The sequence below is a fragment of the Amblyraja radiata genome, chromosome 18 (genome assembly GCF_010909765.2).
Source record: "Amblyraja radiata isolate CabotCenter1 chromosome 18, sAmbRad1.1.pri, whole genome shotgun sequence".
NCBI lineage: Eukaryota > Metazoa > Chordata > Chondrichthyes > Rajiformes > Rajidae > Amblyraja > Amblyraja radiata.
In genome coordinates this window covers 23706958-23732462 of record NC_045973.1, presented here as the reverse complement: position 1 = coordinate 23732462, position 25505 = coordinate 23706958, and the positions used below count along the sequence as shown (strand labels likewise).

The 25505-nt window shown below is 42.8% G+C and overlaps 1 protein-coding gene across 1 annotated transcript in view; it reads left to right on the top strand.

Annotated features, from left to right (window-relative positions):
- Positions 1 to 25505, top strand: part of tex264 (testis expressed 264, ER-phagy receptor) — a 144963-nt gene that overhangs the window by 71577 nt on the left and 47881 nt on the right. The window lies entirely within an intron of this gene.

The window sequence follows — 25505 nt, the reverse complement described above, 5'->3', positions numbered from 1 at the left end:
ATCTGTGGAATTCTTTGCCACAAAAGACTGTGGAGGCAAACTCAGTGGATATATTTAAGGCAGAAATAGATAGATTTTTGTTTAGTACGGGTGTCAGAGGTTATGGGGAGAAGGCAGGAGAATGAGGTTTGGAGGGAGGGATAGATCAGCCATGATTGAATGGCGGAGTAGACTCAATTGGCCTACTCCTATCACTTATGAACTTATGACATCGGCTTCGGTGACTGAGATTGCAATACCATCGCTAACTATGGGTGTCTGAGATGGCACGTCAGTGTTCTACATGTTGAAGCATGCATAAAACACATTGAGCTTGATCCTAGATCCCTCTGCTCTACAACAGTCCCCTTGGACAATACCTCAAACTTATCTTCACTAAACTCAATTAGCCATTCCTCAGCCCTCCAGCCCAGCTGTTCATGATCCTGCTGTCATTTTTGATAACCATCTTCAACTCAGTAATTGGTCTCGCCGACTACATTCTATCTTTGTCCCACCCACTCCCCTGACATCAGTCTGAAGAAGGGTCTCGACCCGAAACGTCACCTATTCCTTCTCACCAGAGATGCTGCCTGTCCCACTGAGTTACACCAGCATTTTACACCTTGGACCTATTTTATTGTCAGTCTTGTGCAGTTCTACTTCTCGTTCACATTTTCCATTTTTATTTGATGTTATAAGACACAAAGTACTGGAGTAACTCAGCAGGTCAGGCAGCAGGTCAGGCAGCAGATCTGCCCCCTTCCTATTGAGGGGATGTTGTCAGGTGACATGGAAAAAGTGGGGAAAGGAACTTGCTGTCAAGGCCATGAATGGCATAGATTTATTTCATCTGCCCAGTTGCTGAGTGAGTAGTTAGAGATTAGGGCCGCCACGGTGGTGCAGCTGTAGAGTGGGATGCAGAGAGTGGGATGTGGGCAGGCAAGAGAAAATGGGGGGGTTTCTTGGGGGAGAAAGGGGAGCTGGATGTTTGTGGGCCAGTTGCCTAAAATTAATTAAATTAATTTAATGAACTAATTAATTAAAATACCGGCCCCTCCACCAGCATCTCTTCCAATCCTTCATTTATGGAAAAGATCTTTTCAATTTTTTGAAATATTTTACAGCCGTTATAATTATGGTCAGTGTGGTTGTCAACCTATATATCCACATATCAGGAGATATTCGAGATGTCCTCATTCTTTAGGAAACGGGAGTTCCCCTCTCCCATCATAGATGAGGCCCTCACTCGTGTCTCCTCCGTACCCCGCAGCTCTGCCCTTGCTCCCTCTCCCCCTTGTCACAACAGAGGCAGAGTCCCCCTAGTTCTCACCTTCCACCCCATCAGCCGTCGCATACAACACATAATCCTCTGAAATTTCCGCCACCTCCAGCGGGATCCCACCACTAGCCACATTTTCCCATCTCCACCCCTTTCCGCCTTCCGCAGATACCGTTCCCTCCGCAACTCCCTGGTTAATTCATCCCTGCCTACCCAAACCACCCCCCCCCCCTCCCCCCAGGTACCTTCCCCTGCAACTGCAGAAGATGCAACACCTGTCGCTATACCTCCTCCCTCGACTCTATCCAGGGACCCCAACAGTCCTTTCAGGTTAGGCAGTGGTTCACTTGCACCTCCTCCAACCTCATCTACAGTATCCGTTGTTCAAGATGAGGACTCTTATACATCGACTAGACATCGTTTCGCGAACACCTTCGCTCAGTCGGACACTTTAATTCTCCTTCCCATTCCTACACAGATCTTTCTGTCCTAGGTCTCCTCCATTAGCAAATTAGAGGAACAGCATCTCATATTTCACTTGGGCAGTTTACAGCCCAGTGGTATAAATATTGATTTATCTCACTTCAGGTAGCCCCGGCATTCCCTCTCTCTTTATCCATCCCCCACCCAAGTCGTACTAGCTTCTCATTTTCACCCTACAATCCAAAGATCATAGAGCGGAGCAAGATAGACCACTCATGCAAAATCCAATGGACTGACATGTAGTACGCAACGGAGCGGAACCTCCGCCATTTTGAGAAACCCGACCCGACTTGCCTCTCGCAGTGTAATCCAAAGAATGAGTAGAAACAGATAGATTATGCAGGGAGGAAAACATTTAAAAAGAAAAATTAATAAAAATTATGAATTTGGTAGATGAGCTATATCACACACACATACTGTTCCCCCGCAACGCTGATTACACCAAGTATGATCTTGGGTGTAATCAGCGTTGCGGGGAAACAGTATGTGTGTGTGATATAGCTCATCTACCAAATTCATAATTTTGTTTTTAAATGTTTTCCTCCCTGCTTAATCTATCTGTTTCTGCTCATTTCCCTCCCATCCTTCCTCCCCATCCCCCTCTTTTTTTGCTCTATTCCCTTGTATTCCCTTGTAACACACACTATGCGCAAATATAACATTATATACATATCTATATATATATATGAATGTGTGTTTGTGTGAGAGGCAAGATAGAGATAATAGACCTCAAAGCTCCCTCATGGATCAGAAGCAACTTTGATTTAAAGCAACACTGTATTTCTCTTTATCTTATTTCGCATGATGTACATAAACCATAAAGGCAATTATATTTATAAATATATATATACACACACACACACACACACACACACACACATGCATTATATATTACATATAATACACACACACACACATATATATATATATATATATATATAAAAATATGTGATGGATGTATATAAATACATAACACACACACATATATATTTCTCCAGTTTATATGTATATATAAACACATATATATTCATATATATATATATACATATCTGTGAGTGTGTGTGTGATGCATATATATGTGTGTGTGTGTGTATGTGTATGTGTGATATATATGTATGTTATAAATATATAACACACACACACACATATATTTCTCCAGTTTCTTGTGATTTCCTCTAATTATTTGTTGAGCAACCTTTTTCTTTCTTTCTTTCAGCCTCTCTCTCTCTCTCCCCCAATGAAATCCTAACACTGTGAATAAAATATCAATGAACACATGTCAAGATATTTTTTCATACTTTCATTCTATATTAGTGTAAAACAAAGTAGTGTCAGGGCCGGCCTTAAGCCGATTGCTCCCAATTGGGCCCCGCGAGGGGGCCCCGTGCCAGAGTAATCTGCTCTTGGCTTGGGTAGATCTACCCCGGGTGGAGGGGGAAGAGAGAAAAGGGGTGGAGGGGGAAGAAAGGGGTAGACGGAGAGGGGGAATGGAGATGGGGGAGGTGGGTCGTTTGCTCACGGCAGCGCCCCCGCCCCTCCAGTCGCTGTGTTTCACGCACATAGCCCTGGCTCCACCCCTCTCTCTCCCCAGGGAGACGCGGTGAACAATACACGGAGGGCCGGCCGGGCCGGGGGTTGGAGCAATGTTTACAAACATCGGCCTCAGCTCACACCCGTCTGCCCGGACCCCGGCATCTGCTCCCGCCGTCGGCCCTCTCCGTCCCTTCTCTCCTTCCCTTCTTCCCTACCTCCCTTCTCTCCTTCCCTTCCTCCTTCCTCTCTCTTTTCCCTTCTCTCCTTCCCTCCCTCTCTTCTTTCTCTCCTTCCCTCCCTCCTTTATCTACTTCCCTCCATCCCTTCTGTCCTTCCTCCCCTCTCTCCCTCCCTCCCTCCTCTCCCTCCCTCCCTCCCTTCTCTCCCTCCCTCCCTTCTCTCCTTCCCTCCCACACACACATAAAGCACAGACAACTAACACACACACATCACGCACAGATAACTAACACACACAACTAAGTTAGGATGGGGTAGAAGCCCAAAGGGTAGGATGGGGCTGAAGCCCAAAATTTAATGCCTGGACTGGTTTTTCACCAATGGTTATTGGTTTTCCAGGATCTATTTAATTAAATCACTTTTTTTTTTCATTTCACAGTCACTAAAAGAAGTGGTATTGTAACTATGTACTTTTCAGAGGCGATCTACACATTTTGTTTGTTACTTGTAGGCTTACATGTAGGCAATTTTATATTAAAATGTAGCTTAAATCTGTTTGGTCCATTAAGTCGCATGCACTTTTTAAGCGCACATTTTGATTACTTTCCATTCTACCATAGAGATATAAAGTCTATAATAGACTTTAATTATATTTCTATGAATCTACAGACTTTGGCTGGGAACCTGGGGCTCACCAAAATTGTTTCCAATTGGGCCTCGCACCTCCTAAGGCCGGCCCTGAGTAGTGTATCCATACCTACACTGATGCAGAAGTGTGATCTTTAGACATGAATAATGTACATTGCTACCATAGTTTAGTTTTTAGTTTAACATATATTTGAGGGGGTTGGTCCAATATAGTGCTAACCCTCACTTTGTGACAAATGAGTACACTTTGTAACACTGATGGAGCGATTTTTGGACCAACCCCTTACCTGTTTCCACGGGAATCTACCTCAAAACACCAATTTAACCTGATGCCGATCTCATGTTAACAACCACGCAGCCAGTCTCTAGGCAGTAGGTCACGTTGTGATATTTAAAATTGAACTAATTGCTTCTGATTTTTGCATGTTATAATCTAGAAATACAGTGTGAACTACTTTGTGCACAAATGGCAGGAAATCACGGGCTCTTGACAATGGATGGACTATAAGCAGCATGGCTGTTACTGATATTTTAGCGACTATGTAAATGAATCGTAAGATAGACACAAAAAGCTGGAGTAACTCAGCGGGACAGGCAGCATATCTGGAGAGAAGGTCTGGAGACATTTCAGGTCGAGACCTTTCTTCAGCTTCAAATTAATCCTTCTTGGACCAATAAAGGAAATTACTCCTTCTGATGTTTTTGCAGGAATCTGCAAGTTACTGCTTTTTATTTTATTTTACAGGCTGGGAACTGTAAATTAATATTTTTTATATTTTATGACTATATAGCAAAATACTCTTGATAGTTTGTGTAATATTCCAAGTTTTCCAATATTACAGTAAAACTAGCGATATTCTCTGGGCTACAGTGCACGGAGTTAAATCAGAAACGGTAACTTAAAGAAACAACATCAAATAAGGTGCCAGCTGGAGTTCAAAATTGAAAAACAAATAAGAAGCTCAAGAAAATGAACTAATATCACCTTCATTGATGCCTGTACTAAAAGCCGCTTCTGAATTAAATTAATTGCATGGTCCAAACTGGGAAGAAATTACTTCCTCGGAGCTAACACGGTAAGTACACGGAGCTAGGTTGCTAGGAACGCTGTTGCTATGGTGCAAGCTGACTCGAATCGCGTAATCAGGGCTGCAGACTAGTGGGGCCCCCCATTAATGTGCCTTAACATAATAACATTAATGTGCGGCGCTGGCATTTCTAACGTGGCGCGGCGTACTCAGCACGTGCAGGCAAAGATACTAATCGTGAAGCCGGTTCCGAAGATGGCGCTAAATATTACCCATGACCTACTACGGCTTTTTCGCCGAGTGGAGCATCTTGCTCCGCTCTCTGATCTTTGCTACAAACAGCTAGCAATGGCCTGTTTCGTTTATCATTGTAACTTTTTTGCATATCTTTCATTCATTTATTTATTTCTCCACATCAAGTCTACATTTCGCGTTTCCCTTATCCCTAACCAGTCTGAAGATGGGTCTCGACCCGAAAAGTCACCCATTCCTTCTCTCCAGAGATGCTGCCAGTCTTGCTGAATAACTCCAGCTTTTTGTGTCTATCTCAAGAGATAGAGCAATTGTTTCTTGGCATAACAATAAGCCAACAATGGACTTGTTTCAGTGAGAAGGAGAATTTCACTGGAAGATTACATCAGCTCCATATCGGTTCTCTAGAAGTAATTTAAGATCCTCAATTGATTCCTGAAATGATCGGAGGTTGTTTAGAATTGAAGCCTTTGTTAAGTGGCGTTGCTAAATTATTGACGGGGCCAGGTGTGAGAAATCTGTGTGATTAGCGGTACATCCCTGGCTAAACTATTATCAGCAGAGGTGTGGTTGGTGAACCATAGCACAGTCAGTAGAGCGGAGCCCAACATAGAGGAAATTGTTTATGAAATTAAGTGTAAACTCTTCTCCTTTCAGTGGAGGATGAGCAAGATTGATAGCCCCGATAATGCTAGTGATTTATTCATCAAAGTGCTATTTCAGTTTCCCCAATTTGGAATCAGTTTTTGCTTTGGATTCAGTCACATCGCAATGCTCGAAGTTATTGGACCAATACATCACACTGATCTTGCATATACAGTGCTGAAGGTTTCCTGTCCCCTAACTTTCTCTGCCTCTTTGAAATATAATTAGTGTATTTTCCTGGACAGAAGAGTGGAGGTGATTGATCTAATGACTCACTGCTGTTACTCGGTAACCAGCTGTTAAGAAAATGACCCAAGTGGACAATGCTTTGTTTATACTCTGAACCTTCCAGTGACTCCTTGGTTGAGATTGGAATCTATCATTCATTGAATCACAAATACAAATGTATTTCCAAGGCTGATTATGGAGGTTATAGAATTACAGACCTTTGGGGTTCAAGTCCATAGATCCCTGAAAGTGAGAAGGTGGTGAAGAAGGAATATAGGTTGCTTGCTTTCCATAGCTATGGGACAGAATATAAGAGCTGGGACATTATTTAGGCCACATAGTTCTGGTATCCAAATTATAGGAAGAATGTGATTGCACAGGAGAGTGTGCAGAGCAGATTCATCACAACATTGCTGGATTTGGAGGATTTTAGTTGGAGTAGGGATTGGATACGCTGGATTAGTCTTCTCTGGTGCGGACAAGGCTGATGGGTGACCTGATAAAGTTATGTAACATTATGAAGATGATAGGGCAGATAAAATATTTTTCAGATGGTTGGGTTGTCAAATAAGGGCAACGGTGTTCAGTGGGAGGTAGGAGGATTAGAGAGTATCCGAGGGAGGAAGTTTTCAGAGAGAATTTGGACGATGAAATGTGCAACCTAAACTGGTGGACGCAGAGACTCTTACACCATTTAAGCATCAGCACAAGCACTTGCATCACTAAAGCATAGAAGGCTCCAAATGCGGGTAAATGGGTTTAGTATTGGTCGGTATAATGGGCAGCATGGGCGTGGTGGCTGAAGGGTCTATTTCTATGCCGTACGACTCTATGCCGCACAGTGGTGCAGCTAGTCGAACTGCTGCCTTGCAGTGCCAGAGACCTGCGTTCATATCTCACCTCGGGTGCTGGCTGTGTGAAATTTGAACGTTCTCCTTGTAACTATATGGGCTTTCACCGAGTGCTCCGTCTTTCTGTCACATCCCAAACATGAGCGGGTTGGAAGGTTATATGGCTGCTGTAAATTAAAGGTTTCCCAGTTAGTAGTACTCTTGCTTATGAGCCAAAAGATTTTATTATCTTCACTTCTCCAAATGATTGGACTGTGTTGAATTTGGGAGTGATTGATAGGAATATAGACAGAATAAAAAATGGGATTATTGCAGGATTAATTTAAAAGGGTGGTTAACGGTCAGCATGTAATCTGTTTCTGTGCTATATCTCTATGTCCTGTAGCTTCTGGTCCCTAAGCAACTGGCCTCATCAGCATTATTCTACCATGCCTGTAGCCAAAGGCCACTGGAAAATGATGATCAGATCCATGCTCCTTTGTTAAGAGCCGAGTTACATTTTATCTTGGGCTTGTGATAACTTAATAGACTCCCCTCTCTCACTCTCTTGATCTTTCTATGTTTATCATTTCTAATATTTCACATTTTCTGTTTGTATGTCTATTCCTAATTTATCCCTTTTTTCTGTAGGGTCAGATAAAATAAATAATTTGGGAAAGACTTCTGACTTCTTCTGCAGAAGGGTCTCAACCCGAAATGCCACCTATTCCTTTTCTCCAGAGATGCTGCCTGACCCGCTGAGTTACTCCAGCTTTTTGTGTCTATCCCAAGCATGGTAGCTTCTTTATGGAGGAGAATTCAGATGGATGGCTGGTGGGGGTGTTAATAGGAAAAGTCAAAATCTAGTTGACTCAGAACATCCTTTACCAAAGATCACCTTCATATGCCCTTGAACAGGGAACGGTGTAGAAAAGGAAAAATAATGGCGGTAATGGGAGCGAAACTGGGTGGTGAGGGCACTGTTCGAGCAGCAAGGGGTTAAATTCATCGCCTTCTCACCAAGTATAATGGAATTGAGGAAATATGAAGAGATTTATGATTGTAATGAATAAAACCATTTAGAAACCTGTTAAATTACATGGAAGTGTTTTTTAAGGGTCATATGTATCAAAATAGGTTATATAATTGAACCAAAATGAGTGAGTGTCACCTGTAACAAATGAGAATTGACATTTCTGACTCTATTAGCCCTGTGGGTTTTATAAATCCTCCGATTTTAATCAGTTGTGAAAATAAGGCAGAGGTGACAGCGTATCATCTATTTATTCAGAGCTGAAAGCGTCACTGCTGCCGGCTGTTAGTGACTGCGACAACTGAGCACTTCTCACATTCTTCAGCACATATTAATAACTGCTTCTCTATGCTCTGCCTGCAATTCCCATTAGTCTTTCGGGAAACCACGTGAATGGGTTTGACAAGGAATATGTGGATACAAATTAAATCATCAAAATATCTAAACCACATGAGGTGCAGTGGAAATTCATTACATTGTGGTGGAAGAAAAATATTGGAATTGAACACGGTTGAGTAAATATTTCAAAGGTGGTATTTTGATTAGTGCACATTGGGCCAGTTTTAACTTGATCTACCCATCGAGGAGGTGAGAGGGCCAAGATCAATGTAGTTTTCATCCTGTCATTGTTTTTCTCCATTGAAATCGGTCAACGGTCAGCTATAAAACTGGAATCCCACACGATGTTCTCTGTTTCCCATCTAGCATTTTTAGATTAAAAATCCCATTTGATAGGGTTAGTAAAGAAACTGCATAACCCTGGCGAGTGTGATTTTTAAGGGCCAAAATTAGCAGAAGACGAATCACATCAGCATCATGTCAGAAATTGGAAACATATACAGGGGAAAACAGATAGTATATGTTAATGTGCCTTTGGCCACAGAAGGACTGATATTCTGTGTCCTTTAGAACAAGTTGTATTTGCTGTTTAAAAAATGTCCCACAGTGCAAGGGAGGCAGTGACCATCAATAGTAAACATTATTCAACATCTCTGCCTCTATGTTAATTTTCTATACTTTAGTCCAGTCCAGTATACTTTTGTGGATGTGGAAGTGGTGGCTAGAAATAGTAAGATTAAACGAGAACTTACCAGTTTGAAGTTTGATCGTTATTTTATGAGGAGTAACGTTGAGGGAATACGTGAAGAAGAACCCCGCCAGGACGCATGCGTGTCATTCTTCAAAGCAGCGGTGTGAAATCACAGATAACTGTAATGACTAAACATAGTAAGATTAGAGAAGAGATACCAGTTGCGTATATGATCAAGGGTGGGAGCGGAGGGCACGTATTCCCTCAACGTTACTCCTCATAAAATAACGATCAAACTTCAAACTGGTAAGTTCTCGTTTAATCTTACTATTTTACTTCGGAGTCACGTGAGTGACTACGTGAAGATTTTAAAGCTCTGTGATTTCATGCCGTGGAAACGAGTCCATGCATCACATCTGCCTTGATTATGGGGAGAATAGAGTTAACATCATTAGGCATCAATACGATATTGAAACCCAACGATAAATATATTAACACCAATTATTGCCCCTATTTATGGGGTAAATTATATTACAGAACTTAAATTTGTTTCTGCAAATGTTCCAGGTTCAATGACTGGTTTGTAATAAAGTCTTGGAAAGTTTCCTCTGTTGACCATCCTGCTGTCTTGAGGATTTGGTCCATAGGAACGTCCAACTTCATAGCTGCCGATGTAGCTGCAGCCCTGGTGGAGTGAGATTTAAAAATGCTAGTGTCTACTCCAGCTTTTATTAGGAAATTTTTTAGCCATCTAGAGATGGTCTGGACTGTCACTGTTTTGAGTGGCTGTTTGTACCTGATTAAAGTGACATTTCTTTCCCTCTGATGATCTTAGTATACTCCATATATAATAGTTAAGTGTGTTACAATACAGAGACGACCATCTGTCGGGTAGGCCCTGAATTCTGTTTTTAGGCCTGCTGACCCCTGTCTGTTCTGTTTGACTATTTCATTGATGTGAAAAGTTAAATTTCCAGATGAAATAATCATGTTGTCCAGCCTTAGTTTCTGTAGTGACTGGACCCTTTGTGCCGTGACCAAGGCCATTAGCATGACTGTTTTCATAGTCAGTTTCTGTAGGGACAGAGCTGTAGCTGGAGACCAGTTTCTTAACATGGTCAGTACAATGCTCACATCCCATATTTGGGAGTACCTGGTTCTTGGGGGATTAACATTAAAATGCCCCTCATGAGTTTGGTTACCAGGGTGTGTCCCAACAGAATGCCGCTCTGTTCCTTGCCACAGGTATGTTGACAGAGCACTTCTGGCGCAGTTAATGGCACTATGACTGAGCCTCTCATCGTAATGGAGGCTTGCCAGGAATTGCAGAACAGACGGGATGTTCATAGATCTGTGGGTGATGTTTATTGTTGTGACAGTACTTCCCATTTCTTGATGACACCAAGTACTGTTTTTTGGTGGACTGTCTGTGGGCCGCTGAATAATATCCACTGTTCGGTCCGTCAGTCCCAGGTGTAGTAGAGGTGCTTTCAACTCTATAAATTAATAGGTTTATATAATTATGACATGGGTAACTACCCCTTGTTGCGGGAAGAACATAATTCGATAACTGGTGAGAGCATGGATGCGAATAGGTCGATATCTGGTGTTCCATACCGTACTGTAATTTCAGCAATGCATTTTTTATCCAACATCCATTCAGTGTTTTCATAGAATTAACGTGACCTGTTGTCTGCCACTAAATTCAGTTTACCTGGTAAGTAGGTAGCTGATATCTAAATATCTCTCTGGATACACTATTGTCAAATTGTGTTGGCCAGATTGTCACATGATGTCGATATGTTTCCACCCATATGGTTGATATATGCTACCACGGTGGTGTTGTCAATTTGTAGTCTAACATGCTGGTGATATGACCCAGAACAATATGACTTAAAGCCATGGAATGCACTCAACATTCCCAGGTAGTTTATGCCCAGTGTTTGTAATAATGATGCCTCCTGTGCATTCCATCTCCCCCACAGCTGGAGATGGAATTGGTAGCATCCCATCCAAGTGCACTGGCATCAGTATGTAGTTCCATAGACGGGTAGCTGATAATGTTTGGATCGGAACAATGCCTAATGTTATGTTTCCACCATTTTAGTTCCATTGTGGCCTCTGTTGGTAGCTTCATTGGTCTGTCAGAATGACCCCCATAATTTTTGAGTGCACGAATGTTTGCCCTCTGTAATTTTTGATAATGTAAAGGTCCGATTTGTGTGGCTGGAAACGCAGCCACTATAATGCCAATTATTCTTGCTACCAGTCTGATGGATGGTTTTGTTTTGCTGCAAGCCTCCATTAAGGCTGTAACCTTTTCTTTCGGCAAAGTCACTGACATGTGAACTGTGTTAAGGGTGTACCGCAGATGATCCATTGTGTTAAATAACATCTGTGGTCACCTCTAATGGGTACTGTATAGTAAGCATCTTTTAATACGATGCTTGCCATGTAGTAACCTAGGAATCAATTGCTTAGCAGTAACAAAGGTTCCCATCTAGTAATGAATATATAGTACGAAAGTATTCAAATTAGTCAAATCTATGATGATGTGGCAACCACCATCTAGTTTATGATAAAGATTTTGGACACGAATTCCAGTGATTCGTGTTCGATATCCTCCATTACTCCTTTTTTATATGGGCACTGTAGTTCAGCATGCGCTATTGATTTTTTTTTTTTCTTTTTTTTTTCTTCTTTTTTTTTTTTCTTTGCCTGTGAGCACGAACATTCGGTTCGGTACATGCTGAACTGGAGGATTATGTTTTGTATAAATTCTATGGTATAACCCTATACTTCTGAAAATATAAGTGTCGGTAGTTAATTTATTCCATGCATCCAGATAGAATTGTAATCTCCCACCAACCTCGTAAGGAACCAGACCCACCTACCTCCATGGTTACTATTGGTAGGTTTGTTACTTTTTCGGCATCCTCCGTGGACGTTGAGGTGCCGGTGTCTGGATCTGTAGTTGGGTCGGTGTTGAGGGTTAGCGCATTCCCCAGGAAGTAGTTTTTAGACGTTGCTTTAATGAGCCCCAGGGTTTTACCCTCTTTGTCAAGTTCTTTTACCTGTTTTGATAAGTTGCCTTCAAATAGTAATATTGGTGGTTTGGAGGTTCCAAGTTTGCATAGGCCTGCAAATTAAGGTCTAAAGCCGGTTGGATGGCACTTCTTCTAATGCTGTTTACTCGTATTGGTAGTTGCAAAATAAAGCCAGTGCATCCTGGTGATCTTGTGTCATGTCTTTTTTGTTTATTGTGCGGGCGAAACCCGTAATTCCCGCTGTTAGGACTTTCAGAACTTTCTGTTGTTTCAAGTCCCTGGCTCTGCCATGTTTTCAAATACACTGGTTGACACTGGGAACATTCAGTGTTTTGCAGTTCCCTGATGGTAAGTGTCTTCTAATAGGTTTTCTTGCACCCCATGTGCACTAGGGGTATGTTCTGCGCCCCTCTTCAGGTTCAGCCCAGAATTGACCCCCTATACTCCCCTCTGATGAGGGAGAAACACTGTGCAGCCCTACAAGAGGTACTGCTGTAGGACTTACTAGCTGCCCCCTGTGACTAGTCTTCATCTCCCGGAGCCTGCCACTTACCTGCTCCAACAGCCGCTCCAGCTGGCTCCGATGCTCTCGGGCACTGGCCACTCGCTGCTGCTTCAGTTTCTGCAGCCGCTCCAACCGGCTCCAATGCTCATGGTCACTGGCCGTCGTGGCTGCTCCTGAAGCCGCTACTCCTGAAGCCGCTCCTGCTCCAGTTCCTGCAGCCGCTCCAACCGGCTCCAATGCTCACGGGCACTGGCCGTCGCGGCTGCTTTTGAAGCTGTTCCTCCTGCAGCCGCTCCAACCGGCTCCAATGCGCACGGGCACTGGCCGCTCGCGGCTATTCAGAGTCGGACTCATCGGAGTCAACGACTCTGTTAGTTTTTTGCTTCGCTCTACCGCCCGGCCGTGGCCGGTGCGGGAGCGAAGTCGGGCACAGCTGTTCCCATTTCGGGAGATTGGCGTGCCGTTGGCTGCTGCTGCTGGCTGCCCGCAACTCCACGGTTCTCCCCCGCCAGCTTCTTCGCAGCCTTCGTGGATCTGGTCCATGTCTCCACCTGTAAGGTAAGTGGAAGGAACGCAGAGTCTCCTTACCTGCTGTTCCCGGCTTTCAATTTTTGCCGCTAAGGGGAACGTCGTTCCCCCTGCTGTGACTCGTTGCAATGCGTGTAGCGATATGACACGCATGCGTCCTGGCGGGGTTCTTCTTCACGTAGTCACTCACGTGACTCCGAAGTAAAATTGGATGAAACCTATTTTTGTTTGCTAAAATATGGTCACATTTAGCGCTATCTCCAAATTGGGTCCAATTGATCATTGAAGCTTTTAAACAGCATCAATGTACTTTACACTCCCCTCCCCATTCCCCCTCCCCCCTCCCCCCTACGCCAACAAGTGCTACAACAGGGCATTTGCAATCCCTGATGCAACCACTCCCATGCTCTGCGGTACAGCATTCAGAGAAGTCAAGAGGCCCTTAAGACACATTCCCTGTGGCAGTCATACAGCAGCAGCTGACCACCTGGTTACCGTGAAGGAGACCAGCAGGGCCAAGATATGCCAAATGAACTACTTATATGCTGTAGCTGTTGAGTTCTATTCTTCGTTTAATTTACGGACAGAGATACAGGGTGGAAACAGGCCCATCGGCCCACCGAGTCCACACACGCTATCAATCAACCGTCCTCCAGTTCTATGTCATCCCACTTGCACATCCTGCACAATAGGGGCAATTTACAGAAACCAATTAACCTATAAACCTGCACATCTTTGGAATGTGGGAGGAAACCGCAGCACCCTGAGAAAACCCGGGTGATCACCAATTGCTACCAATAGTTGCAATGAACAAGCACATGCAATGAGTGCCTCAGCACCTACTTCCTGTTAGTTGTGTTGTATTGTATCAGACTTTGTGGGAGCCTGCAGCATTTGAACACGTGTAGTGAATACTGTAGCTTCCTGGTCAGTTCTCCCAATGTAAGCAGAGTGAAGCAATGAATTTGTGTGATGTCTTGCCATAGTGGTTGCAGTGTGTGTTGTAGGTTGGAATCGAGGAAACAGGTGTTTCATGAATAACGATGTGATTAAATGCTAATGAGGATCACAAATGGAGGTGCCCAATACAATTTCCCCCTTGGTGCATTCAGACCCTGAAATGTTCGTTAGTGCAGACTGCTCCTGGAATTTTGAACGATAGCTGCCGAAAACCGATGCTATATAATCTCATTTCTCGGTCACTACTTCAGGGGTCACTACAAGGTTGCTGCTCAGGAAATGACTGATCGGAAAGTAGATACAAACCCTTTTATTGATGCTTATGCAAATATATTCAGCATAATTAGGCAGCTGAAAGGTTGAATGAAGCAACGTTATTTTGGTTTGTTTTGGTTGTTCATGAATTGTTTGACACGGTGACATCAAGACAAGAGATCAGTCTGAAGAAGGGTCTCGATCCGAAACGTCACTCATTCCTTCTCTCCAGCGATGCTGCCTGTCCCGCTGAGTTACTCCAGCAATTTGTGTCTACCTTCGATTTAAACCAGTATCTGCAGTTCTTTCCTACACAAGACAATAGTCTAACTGCTTAAATGACCATGTGTAATGTTCTAAAAAGAGTAGACATACCTAGTGTCCATATTTACAATCTGCATAGTTATTGTCTGAGTGATCATGAACATTCTAAGCTTGTATGACTGCAGGCAAACTGGAAAGACTGTTGCACTGTCAAATCTGTGATGAGATTTATCTTCATGTGAGTGGTTCAGTCTAATCCCATCAACTATCACTCCTTTTTAATACTGTGCTTTCTCAAGCATGCTATTTTCAATAAATTTGCAAACTCTGCTTTAAAGTGATTTACAGTTCGAATCCCAAGTTTTAAACATTCTCCTTGAAGCCCCCATCATAAAATGATACTATGCAGTGCTTTTTTGTAGACAATAAGGTGCTGGTGTACACCTTTAATAAACATTAGTGTCGTGTAGCCGGAAAACAAAATAACAATGTTTAACAATTTTGAGGAGTCGGTAAACTATACCAACACATACTATCACAAAATAAGCATTGATGCCGCAGAACAGAAAACTATATGCCTTAGTTTTGTTTCACTAGATCTTTGAACGAGCTCTCCAATTGATCTCACTGATCTTTTTTTTTTCAATTTTTTTAACTGCTGTACAATTTATTGCAAACTATATGAAGCGCCAGTCTCAAACAACATTCCAATACTCAGCCCATGTTGATTTGAAACCTCCGATAATGCCACAAGATTTCATCTCCTGTCACCTTTGTGCAGGCCCATTCTCACCTGGAAAGTGAATCCATAGCCTCGCGTCTTGTGCTTATTTATTACTTTGTGTCTGTCTTTGGTCACAATTTCTTCCAGAATTTCACCGTCACCTTTAATGAGCCTCTCTCTGGCCGTCTCTGGATCCACCAGCCCACGAATGATGCTCTGCCTGGCGTCCCACTCCTCCTTGGTCATGGGCTGCATGGCCTGGATCCAGGCCCTCTGCTCATCTGTGCCCGATTCCTCCGGCCGGTCCCTCAGCTCCTACGGGGGTCCAGCCACCACCTCACTCAGGGTCTCTGTCTCCAAGCCTCTTCTTCTCCTTCTTGGATTTCTTCTTCCTCCTCCTCTCCTTCTCCTTCTTCCTCTTGGAGGAACGGCTCCGTTTCTTGTGCCTACACCCGTCCTCAGCCGACTGGCTATGCCATTATTTTTTTGTGTGTTGGGTGAGTCTTCATGCCTGTGATATCGCTGCAAGCTAGATTTTAATTGTTCCTGTACCTCACTCTACTTGTACATCTGAGAGTAAGCTCAACTTGAATTGATCACCTCTTTTCACCTCTGTCCAGGGGAACTGCATCAGTACTGTAAACCAGCAGTAAACCAGCATCTTCAGTTCCTTCTTACACAGTATTGTTAAAGTGATCATTCAATGGTGTCATATGGGGTGGGTGGGGAGGTGGTAAAGAATATGGACGGGAGGGGTGATATAGTGTGGGCATGGTAATTGTGCATTGTTTCCCTGGAGAGACTCATCAACAGGCATGAGGCTTGTAAATGGACTGTGTGGTCCCAGGTTGCCCCAGGTCCTCACAGTCAGTGGGGACATGGAGCCCGCATGTTGAATCATCTGTGGACTGGTGTGCGTGAAGTAAGGCAGCACTTTTGGAAATGTCTCTGTGAATAAGCTAAAATCTAGCAGCGGCAGCAGGGCTGGTAGCACCTTCAGGATTGTCGGCGAGTGAGTGGTATAGAGAGGCAGGTATAGTTGAACAACCATCTTGGGAGAGGCCATCTTGGGCTTTGAGGTGTTTTGTGTGCATCTGCGATGCAGAAAATGTGGTAGAAAGTATGCTTAGTGAGTTAGTTACACTGCGGGTGATGGGTGACCACCAGGTAGGACAATAAGTGCAGATAGACGGCGAAGCCCACTGTCCACTGTGGTCACTCCCCTCTCAAACAAGTATACTGTGTTAGATACTGTGAGAGGGAAGTCCTCTCTGAGGAAACCAGCACAGTTTGTGGCACCATAGTTGGCTCTGATCCATGGCAGGAGAGTTGTGATGTGCTGCCTTCCTGATGCCAGGGCCAGGGATACCTTGGAGAGGGTACAGAATATTTTGAAAGGCCAGAGGTCATAGTACACATTGATATTAATGGCATAGGTAGATAGAGCGATGAAGTCTTGCAGAGTGAATTTAGAGAGTTGGACAGAAGGTTAAAAAGCAAGACGTCCAGGTTTATAATCTGAGAATTACTTCCCGTGCCACTTGCTGGTGAGGGTAGAAATATGAGGATGGGACAGATGAATGCATGGCAAAGAGTTTCTACAGATGGGAAAGCATTAGGTACTCGGGTCATAGGGATTGCTTCAGGGGTAGATGGGACCTGAAGAAGAAGAGTGGTTGCACCTAAACTGGAAGTGTGACCAATATCCTTGCAGGGAGGTTTACTCATGCTACTTAGTTGAGTTTAAACCTAGTTCAGCAGGCAGAGTAGTAGCAGTACAGCTGCTGGGGAGAAAAATGGTGCAAATAATTCAAGCAAGTCCAGTGGGCAGAGTAGACAGAAGCGGTTGCGGAGCATGGAAGGACAGGCTGGCTCAGCTGCATTCATTTTAATGTAAAGAGCCTCACATGTAAGAGAGGTGGACTTAGAGGGTGGATCAGCACAGGGAATTATGATAACAATCAAGGATACATGGTTGAGGGAAGGTTAGAAGTGGCAGTTTAATGTTCCACGATGCAGAAGTTCCAGATGTGACAGAGGGAGACACAAAAAGATGGGGATGTCACACTACTGATTAGGTAGAACATCATGGCAGTTCTTAAAGAGGATATCCAGGATGGATCATCCAATGAGGCCATGTGGGTAGATTGTAGGTGTAAAAGAAGGAAATTCACTTTGCTGCAGTTATACTCTAGGCCTTCCAATAGTCCGTGGGAACAACAGGAACAGATATGTTCATACCGTTGGTTTGCATGCTACCAAAAAGGAATATGGGGTGCTGCTCCTCCAATTTGCGCATGGCCTCATTCTGACAATTACAGAGGCCCAGGATAGAAACGTTGGTATGGGAATAGGAAGGGGTGTTAAAACGGTTAGCTAGTGTGAGAACCAGCAGGGCTTGACCTTCATCGAAACAGTTGTGCTCAAGTTCCCAGTCTATGCCTGGGCTCACTGATTTAAAGGGAGCACTGAATGCAGTAGAAGAGGTCAGAGGAGCTGCATGCGAACCTCTGTCTCACCTGGAAGGGATGCTGGGGTCTGGATGAGTGTCAGCGAGGTTATAGATTTAATGTTGTCCTGTTGACAACTAAGACATAAGAAGCGGATCTTGTGCTGAGTATTTAAATGCTAACTACAAGGGTATGAAAGCATGACAGCTAAACTGAAATAGAAAAATAGGTTAAGGAATTAAGCAATTGAGGTGTAGCGGTGAACAATAAAAGCAACTTCTCAAAAAAAAGAGTAGATTTATTCAAATGTGAAAGAAAAATTGCAAGCAGAAGATCCATCATTTATGTTTAACTAAATAAATGGCAGGCCAGAAGATTGGACATTATATAAAAAGCAGCAACATTTAATAAGGAAGAAAAAAATTGATTTTGAGATAAAGTAGCCAGAAATATAAAAACAGACAGTAAGAGTTTAATTCTCTAGATATTCAAAAGAGAAATGAATGAAAAATGTGCGCATTGATCCAAAGATATTAAATTCAAAGAATTATAGAAATCAATGAGGTGGCAGATAAATTAAACAGATATTTTGCATAAGTCCACTGTAGGGGATACAAGTAACATCCTGGTGATAACCATAAACAGGGAATTGGAAGGGATGGAAAATCACAGGAAATTTACCATCATCATGGCAGTAGTACTGAATTATTTCAAAACAGGAAATGTTGGACATACTCGGCAGGTGAAATCGCATCTGTGGGTAAAGAAACAGTTGACATGTCAAATCGGTGTTGTGAAGAGCCGAGGAAGTCTTTGACTTGAATGGTTCTCTTCCCACAGATGCCGCCTGACCTGCTGGGTATTTCCGATATTTTCTGCTTTTATTTTAGATTTCCAGCATCTGCAGTTTTTCGAAAAGCAAATAGAGGCAGTCATTTTTACATACTAAATAAATTGTTGGAACTGCAAGCTTTCCAGTCATCGTTTCCTGATGGACTTCATCCTAGGGTCTTAAAAGGAATGGCTGGTGAGAGGGTGATATGTTGGATATAATTTTCCTAAATTGCCCCCATCCGTGGCATTAAATTGAACAAAAGTAAATGGACCTCATTTAATCAATAGAGAACAGGAAACCACAAGAAAGTTAGCTTCGCATGTGTTACTGGGAGAATGATGGAATCTATTAATATAAGTATGTTGCAGACGCAGAAGATCTGTCAGCAAAAATCAACATGTTTTGGTGAAATGGAAATCTTGTTTGATCATTTTAATGGAGATTTTAGACATACCATGCTATGGATAAAGGGGAACAGCTGGATGTACTCTGCACAGAATTCCAGAAGAATTTTGATCAGGTGTCACATTAAGGTTTATGGGAGAAAATAAAATTGCATGACATGGGAGGTGACATATTGGCATGTATTGGAGATTGGATAGTTATCAGGAAACAGGGAATAGGCATAAATGGGACTTTTTCTGGTTGACAAGAAGTAATAAAGTGGTGTGCACCAGGGATGGGTGCTGAGGCCTCAGACTTTCAATATGTTTAAAAGTGACTCGGATCATGGAACCAAATTTATATAGTAAATATTCTGATGACATGCAGATTGATAGGAAAATAAGATGTGAAGTGGGCATAAGCAAGCTATCAATGAATGGAAGTATTTCAGAGGCCAAATATCTGGCAAATTTGCCTTTTAACATGATTTGGTGTAACACGAGAATTCTTAGGAACACAGCTATTGCATTAGAGTACAATTACCTGTACACAATCTCGTTGCAGTGAGGGGGAGACAATTGTCGGAGATGAGGGGACTCTGAACACTGGATCCTTAGAACACACTGGTGTGAGTCTTTGCGAAGCATGTTAATAAAATGCAAAAGTATTTCTTTGAATAAGGGTCCTATTAATTATTCCTCCAGAAACTATCCAAACACTTTGATTATGAGACTAGTTATGAGCAAGCTCTGCAAGAATCTTGCCCACATTAGTTTGCACAGCTCAAGGATATTATTCTCTACTCTGCTCAGGTCAACATTAACTGAAGCTGGCTTTCCATGTGGAGTAAACGTTTGAAATCCTGGGAGTACAGTGCTAGTGCCAGCACGACAAGCAGGGGGCAAACAAGAGTAGCAATAGCTGGAAACACACCATAGATCAGGCAGTATTTGTGGAGGGCAGCTTGACCTGACCTCTGTTTTTATACTCTGGCATCTGCAGTTTTTTTATCTTAAGTTTCTGACTAAGGGCACAGATAATGAAGGTTCCAAAGCATATGCAGGGCCACCACCTATTTTCCAGCAACTCATCGTCTGGCATCTCCTTTAATCCGGACAAAATTATGTGAGCGCACTTAAAATTCCCTGGACGGACACAGATGGCATTGCATGTGACATACGCTCTTTCGGGATTTGTCCCAATTTTCTGGAAGATTTATTTGTTTACATCTGCAGTTGTTGGTGATGATCGCTCAGTTTGGTGCAATTCTTGCACTCTCCAAGATACCCTGCAAATGCTGCTCAGCATTGAGGTGATGTCATTTAACGGATGTGTCTGTCTGAGTGCTTTCTCTTCGATGCGAAATCTATAATTTTATAGATTCGAAATCTATTTTACTCCAACCAATTCTGAATAAAGCAGTAGTTTTAGCTCACCGTGGATTTAGGAAGCGTATTGATTCTCACCTGGTGGATTCTGATTAAAGCTGTCCATTTGATTACAATTTGATTTCAGTTGTCCTTCCCAATTAAAAATTGAAATATTGATATTTGTGATTTAAAAAATTACTGAGTGCCATTGTTAAGTCTTGCTGAAGACTATGAGGAATGGCACTGAAGTTTAAACCTCTGTACCTCAATTTCCATTGCATTTAAGATAATTTACTAATTCATTAACCCAGTGATAGACAGCATAAAACCTGCCCTTTGAGCCATCTTGTTCATGCTGGCCAAGATACCGATGTATGATACCCCTATTTGCCTGCGTTTGGCCCATATCTTGCTAAATCTGTCCTCCCCACATACCTGCCCAAATGAACCTTAACTGTTGTTATTGTTCCTACCTCAACCATTTCCCCCGACATGGCTTGGAGATGGTTGCCTGCCTTATGCAACACTCCTCTCACCCTACCTGGTGAAGTGCTGTTGCTGCCATTTAACTGGGTTGAGTGTTGCAGGTGTGCCTGTTGGCCCCTGCAGAGCCTAAGCCCTGGAGGAAGGGGTGAACCATTGATGCAAATCTCGAGAGGATCAGCATCAGTCATCCAGTGAGGGACATACTTCACATCAGCTGTCTCTGCCGATATGCCCAGCATTCAACCAAAAATGGGAGTTATGTATTAGCTTCAGAAAGGCAGGTGTATATGTGGGGAATGGAGGGATGTGCATCATTGGCAGTCAGAGGAGATTAGTTTAATTTGGTGTCATGTTTGGCCAATATTGGGGCAAGTTGTCTGCTCTTGTGCAGTACTGTTCTTTATTCTATGAGGAAATATCCTCTCCATATCCACCCTGCCAAGGCTCATCAGGATCTTTTAGTTTTAATTGAATTCCCTATTACTTTCCAAACTTCTAGATTATATTGCCTAGCCTGCCCATTTTTTCTTTAAAGGCAGTTCACCCATTGCAGGTATTAGCTGAATATAAATTCTCTGTCCCAGAAGCATTCACTTTGACACGGACATAGAGAGTCATCCAGTCAAGCTGGTCATTGAGTCCAGGCTGACGTCAACCATCTATATACTCTTACCCCATTTTATTCTCCCCAGATACCCATCAACACCTCAGATTCTATCCCTCACCTATGCACCACTGGCAATTTATATTGAGCACTTAACGTATCAACAATTGCATAAAAGTAATGATATGCAAAAAAGTAACGATGATAAAGGAAACAGGCCGTGATTGTAAGCTGTTTGTAGGGTGAAAATGAAAAGCTATTGCGACTTGGGTAGGATTGGGATATAGAGCGAGAGGGAATGCCGGGGCTATCTGAAGTGAGAGATATTGATACCACTGAGCTGTAGCTGCCCAAGCAAAATATGAGATGCTGTTTCTCTAATTTGCGTTTAGCCTTAAGGGCCTGTCCCACTTTCACGGCCTAATTCACAACCTTTTTTTACTCGCAGACATTTTTCTTCATGCTAGAAAAAACGACCTACTAGATGCCACGAGTACCTACGACTAGCATCTCGGCCTGCTGCGACCTACCTACGACCTCGTGACCACCATGCTGCGAGTATGAGTCAAGGGCAAACTCGGCAGAGGTCGTGAAATAGGTCGTGAAAGTGGGACAGGCCCTTCACACTGACAATGGAGGAGACCGAGGACAGAAAGGGGTCTGTGTAGGAATGGAAAGGGGAATTAAACTGTCCAGCAACCAGGAGATCAGGTTGGTTCACCGGGCTGAGCAGAGGTGTTTCGCGAAATGATCGCCCAGTCTGTGTTTGGTCTCGCCGATGTCCTGGAATACTCTAGTGTGAAGAAGGGTCTCGACCCGAAATGTCACCCATTCCTTCTTTCTAGAGATGCTGCCTGTCCTGCTGAGTTACTCCAGCTTTTTGTGTCTATCTGCAGTCTCACCAATGAAGAACACCCTCTCCACTTTTTTATTTAATTCCTCCAGAAATAAATAATAACACCCGTTTGCTTTCTTAACTACTCGGGGTAGCAGCATACATCTTTTGTGAATTATGTACATACACAACCAAAACTTTTAACATGTTTCCTTTTTATTTTTTTCTGCCAAAATATTTTCTTTCATAATTTTCCAACATTATATTCCAAATGTGTCAAAAGGAGAAAAGTAGAAACTCCACACCACAGTTACTTTAGCATTGGTAATCAGTACAATCTGAGACAAGCTCAGACTTAATTTAATCATGAGACCCAGAGAGGTCTTCATGGGAGGATGTAAAGAGGATGCCCCCACTTTTTGCAAGAATCTAAAATTGGATTCCACTTTAAGATAAGGTTCACCCATTTAAGGAAAAGGTGTGAAAGTTTCATGAGCTTTTGGAACTGTCTCTCTCAAAGGATTGTAGAAGCAAGTCTTTGTCTATATTTAATGGAGAGTTGATAGATAATTGATAAGTCCAGGCGGGGAGCGGCAAAAAGTTACCACAGGGAGACAGGAATGCAGCTAATTCACAACTAGTACAGAGATGATTTTATTAAGTGGCAGCACAGGCATCAGGGCTGAGTGGCTACTCCTGCTCCAAATTTGTATATTGAATGCAAATCAACCAGATTGTTAAAGCTAGAATCCTGAAGCCACTGTTTAAGAGGTCTTCCTGGATTGTAATACCAGTGATTCAGGAAAGTTTACAATGGAATTACTTCACCCCTTCCAAGACTGTCAGTTCTGCAAGCAGCAGACACAGACAGTCCTTGTGGAGATGACTTTAAGAATCTATAAAGTGTACATGTGCATATGTGCGGGAACCAATCTTGCAGTGTAATTTAGTTACGTGTCACATTCTAGCCTTCAATATGTTGAGCAAATTTAGATCAATTCTATTTTATGTTTCTATTCCTTCAATCCTTTTAAAATCTGCAATTCCCATGCCTTTAATATATTTAAAGCTCTGCATTAATGTTCTAGATATTTCTGTCTCTTAAATATATTATTTGTTGCCTTGTCCCTATATTCATTTGTGATTCTTAAAACTCTATTATTAAAATTATACCTGCTCTGCATAAGAATTTCAGTTGAGGGCACAATGAATTTTGTTAATGCTCCCATCTGTGTTTTACGGTTATATAACGCATCCCAGCAGAATGCAGTCTGCTTGCTGGGTAGACTATTAATCAGCAGATGGTTAACTTCAGTATGCTAATTTTTGTTGGGTTGAGAATCCCTATTCATACCTACACTTGATGTATTTTTTTAATTAGCATGTCAAACTGAACTTCATGAGACGTCTGAAAAGGAGCGAGGGCTGCTCCCATACTAATTACCAGAGCTTGAGCCAAATAGAAACTTTCTTCTCCCCTGCAAAATAAAGAACAGAAATCCTAGATTGACAAGCAACTCTGATGCCGATCTCACCTCCTCCTTTCACTCAAAGTAACTTCCCAAAGAAAGTGGAATTTCCTTGCACCATTATTATCAGACACTTCTATCTCACTAACTGGGGTTCAGCTGATTACTTATTCCAGTACTACCTTCAGTGCTTTGACTTTTACTATCCACTAATTGTTTGGTATCGGTTTTACATTGAAAACCTTTGTTTTGCATGCTATCAAAACCACACATGAGTATAACAAAGAGAAAAGAAAGAGTGCAGAATGTAGTTTTACAGTTACAGTAAAGGTGTTGATTAAAAAAAAGCAAGATCTGTAACAAGGTAGATTGGGGGGTCGGGAATACTTTCCTTAGCTTGTGAGAGATTCATTCAAGAGTACGATAACTTTGGGAAGAACCTGTCCTTGAATCTGGTGGTGCGTGCCTTCCACATGCTGCCAGGGATGGTAGTTGTAGCAAATATGAGAATGCCAAAATGGCTTTTAGAGAGGCACATGGATTTTCAAGAAATGGAGGAATATGGATCACCTGCAGGCAGAGGAGATTAACTTGGCATCATGTTTGTCACAGACTTTGTGGACTGAATAGCTTGTTCCTGTGCTATACTGTTCCATATTCTATGTTAAAAGAAGACTGGCTTCTGGAAATATATTCATCATAATGGGGTAGTGAGTGGCGTAACTAGTAGAGCCAATGCTCCCCAGCACCAGATGTTCAGTCCTGAACTCAGGAGCTGTCTGTGGAGTTTGCACATTCTCTTTATGAATGCTCGGTTTTCCCCTTGGTGCTCCAGTTTCTTCCCACATGACGTGCAACTTGGTAGGTTAATTGGGTAAGTAAATTTCCATTAGTGTGCAGGTGAGCAATAGAATCTGGGGTAGTTGATGAGAATCTAAGGCAAATATAAAAGGGGATTCATGCAATTAGATGTTTGTTGGTTGGTACAGACTCACTCAGTTGATCAAGCGGCCTGTTTCTATGCAGTATCTCTCTATGACCAGACAGCTTATCCCGAGACATTTGCCACCATAGCCGGGGACTTCAACAAAGCCAACCTGAAAAAATCACTCCCAAACTACCATCAACACGTCTCCTGCAACACCAGAGAATTAAACGCCCTTGATCACTGCTATACGACCATCAAGGGTGCCTATCGCTCTATCCCTCGCCCCCACTTCGGGAAATCCGACCATTCAGTGGTGCTACTTCTTCCTGCATTCGGGCAGCAACTGAAGAGCGCACCGCCAGAATTGAGGCACAAGAGGATTCTGCCTAAAAAAAAAACTGTTTCCGAAACTCACAGAACTGGGTATCTGAGCATCCCTCTGCAAATGGATCCTCAGTCTGTTCGAATTGGCAGAAACACTTCATCCTCAGTGATGTTTAAGAAAGAACTGCAGATGCTGGGAAAATCAAAGGTAGACAAAAAAGCTGGAGAAACTGAGCAGGTGAGGCAGCATCTATGGAGCTATGGAATAGGCGATGTTTTGGAGCGAGACCCTTCTTCAGCACACCAGTCTGACTCTTGATAGTAATCAATGAGGATAGGAAACTCGACCTACTTAACAACTGGAAGTCGATGTCCTGTTAGGATAGGAT